This window comes from Melitaea cinxia, chromosome 11 (genome assembly GCF_905220565.1).
Source record: "Melitaea cinxia chromosome 11, ilMelCinx1.1, whole genome shotgun sequence".
Lineage (NCBI taxonomy): Eukaryota > Metazoa > Arthropoda > Insecta > Lepidoptera > Nymphalidae > Melitaea > Melitaea cinxia.
The window spans coordinates 1,446,832-1,450,441 of record NC_059404.1 but is presented as its reverse complement, the minus strand read 5'-3'; positions in this window follow the sequence as shown (position 1 = coordinate 1,450,441).

The following is a 3,610-nucleotide window of genomic DNA, read 5'->3' as shown; positions in this document are numbered from 1 at the left end:
AGACCGTGTCGGTCGGTCGATTTTTGGTAGTCAACAAAATAATCGATCAAATACGCATTATTTGACACCTCAAAAATATAATATGACAAAAGAAACATTAACATCGGTAGCCATAGTAAAAAGTCCTCATAGGTCTCAAATAAAAAAATATAGTACTAATTTAGAACCTCCTTGAGTCCTCCTTTTATGAAAGTTGAGAAGCCTTCTCAAAGATATAAATAACAAGATAAAGTAAAATATCTGTAACGATTCCATTCACAGTTCATTCGGGTAAATTTTTTCATTCAGTCTTCATTAGCGTCGTACAATCAAATTAAGAGACATTCATTACATCCGTCTTCGGGCGAACTAAGTTTCAGGCACAAAGGACCAATATCGTAAGATGAACGATCCTTCATTAAACCATCTTGGTATATTTTAAACTAACATTACAATATACACTATACAATTATACACATCATATATATATATACACATCATAATATAATAATAATGTAAAGTTGAAGATTTTATTTGTTAATTTGAACGCGTATACCTCAGGATATACCAGTTCGAATTTTAAAAATATTTTTTTTTTCTAAAATTAACGCCAGTGAAATCGCGAGACACAGCAGTTGGTATAATAACGTGAGACGATCGTGGTCACGAACGCTCTGATGAAATTATGAAATAAATAAACAGGATTAAAGTACTGAATATATTATAATCACGATGTGTTATTTAAATGAATTTGAAGTGTTCCATTATTTATATATATTCGTCTTGATTGTATTGCTATTGCATTGTTATTGCACGAATAAAGGTTAATTGCGAAGTTATCGCTGACAGATATCTTTCAGTCAAACGGGTGGTTGAGAATTATGTTACTACTTAAAATAAAGGGTTCTTGTTACGCATATTATAGTAATATAATAATATATATACGGTTGTTTTATTACTTTATGCAATATAATGGCCGCCTCTCAACTGTGATGCACACTGATCATTTTCACTCACTCATCACTCTCGCACTTTTTTTAAATGTCGTAATATATTGTTCTTAGATTAAATTTTTTATTTTATTATGGATCCATTTCCAAGATTACAAAATAATATTTCGAAACGAATTATTTCCAAACGAATTTAGATTGATCTCATTATAAAAATTAAAAAGAAATTTCGGTCTAAGCATCGTTAGTTCGGTTTCTTTGCTTTCATTTCGTACTATTTCGTATTTTAAAAATTCAATTTAGTTGAGCTAATTGCTCCGGTCATTCAGTGTTGTATTGCTTCTGGTATATCTAAGTAAAGAGAAAAAAAGAGATCGAACAAGAGGTGGCGAGACGTTTTTAATATAAAACTATACGATAAAGAGCGATAGCGTTACGAAAAGTGTGATCGGGCGAGGCGAACGGAACAAGAGAGAGAGGTGCGAGCACACATTTTCTTTCAGATCCAGTCTGCTGAATGGAAATGTCTGTTTTGAGGGTACAAATTAATTTTAAAAATTTCGAAAGAATTCTTTTAAATTTATGTAGTAAGAATTAAATGAAATGAAACGGTAGTTAAAGTGAAAAATTGAAGTTAATCTACAGCAGCTATAGCTGATAAACATTTCTCAGCGTGTTTCTCTGAACTCTCATTACGTTTTTACCTCATGTTTGTAATGATTTACTAATCTCTCTAAAAGATTTAGAAATTTTATGTCTTACTAGCTGGCTCCGCAAACGTTGTTTTGCCATATATGTTATTAACCCCTTTAATCCCCCCCCCCCCCTTATAACTTAGGGGTATAAAAAATAGATGTCGGCTGATTCTCAGACCTACCCGATATGCATACAAAATTTCAAGAAAATCGGTCCGGCCGTTTCGAAGGAATATTTTAACTAAAATTGTGACACGAGAATTTTATAAATAAGATAAAGTTTCATTAATTTAACCGGGGGTTTAGTTTTATTCCATTTTCAAATTAGATTTAGCGGTTAATCTAAAATTTTAGTACTCAGATAGCGACCACAAGAACCTAGAAATCGGGTCTAGTAGATAATAGAAGGTTATAATTGAGTTTGAGCCACATTCCCTTGTATTATGGCTCATTTTTGTAGTACATTATTCCGAAATAAATTTTCATTATCGATAAAAGGTCATAACAACAATGTTTAGGTAGGTTAAAATTAAGCTTTATGTAACTTGTAAAAGGTTTGAAATTCCATTAAACGTTCTATTGGAGGTGAATGAATGCGATTCCCGGGTGATGGTAAAGGATTGTTGAGTTTTAAAGCTTGTACTTTTATGAAATAAAGGCTTTCGGAATTACTGGTGTGCGTAAAGATTAGGTGTTGTTAAAAACGTATTAAATGTTTGGTTAAAATTACGTAACTTAAAAGTTTATTATATTATTTATGAGGATATAGACAGTACTTTAAAAATATTATTACATTTAAGTATAAAAAAATAAAAGACAAAAAAATTTATAGTACACTAGCGACCCGCCCCGGTTTCCCACGGGGGCAGTGCTGATCTATCAACAACAAAAGATACGTTAGAAACTTCTAAAATTATCAGTGTTTCTCTGTTCCTGTGTTTCCTCCTACATTAAAATCCGTTGTGTAGTTTTAAAGATCTAAGCATACATAGGGACAGACAGCGAGAAGCAACTTTGTCCTATACTATGTTAAGAAGTTAGATATTTCCTGGACTTCGAAACATCACAATGTTTTTTAACCGACTTCAAAAAAGGAGGAGGTTACTCAATTCGACCGTATATATATTTTTTTATTTATGTTCGGGGATAACTTCGTCGTTTAGGAACCGATTTAGATAATTCTTTTTTTTTGGAAAGGAGATATTACAGGTGTGGTACCATGATAAGGAAACCAGGATCTGATGATGGAATCCCAGAGAAATCGGGGAAACCCTTGAAAATCCGCATAATTTTTAACTGGGTTTACCGATTTTGATGATTTTACACAACTATTTCGTCTCAACTTAATAGTTTAGATACGTGCGTTTGTGAATATTGAAATATAGAAATATGGTGGAATTAGATGGTCACATCTAGAATACCTCGAATAACTCATTAGCATAACACCGAATATACTGGCGAATGTTGTATAGCACCGTCCTTGGCGCCTCTACGCGCATGCGCGCCGACATCGACCGCCATATTTATACTCCTCATACCGCTAGCTAGTGAGCGAATTTTACGAAACTTTAACTTACTGAATCGTCGAATAACTCTCAAACATCCCAATCAGTTGCTAGTAAAAAGTAATAAAAAGGAGGAGGTTCTCAATTCGACTGTATTTTTGTATGTTTTTTAATCGAAAGCTAAAGTATATATATTCGATCGAGCTCTGACGATTACTGTTTGAGCTATCTCTAATTATGTGTATTTATTTGATTATTTATTCGACTACCCACTTTGTATTTATTACTTGTCGATTAGTGGCATAGCGTGAGGGGGGAGGGGGATCATGCAACGAGCGCTACTCACTCGGGCTCCAAATGGTCCGCGAAACAAAAAATTGCTGGGAATATTACACGGTTTTCGAATTGGGCTCAAAACGTATTATGCCGTCACTGTTGTCGATGTAATTGAAGTCGGTTTTATTTCGTTTGCGAGAAAACA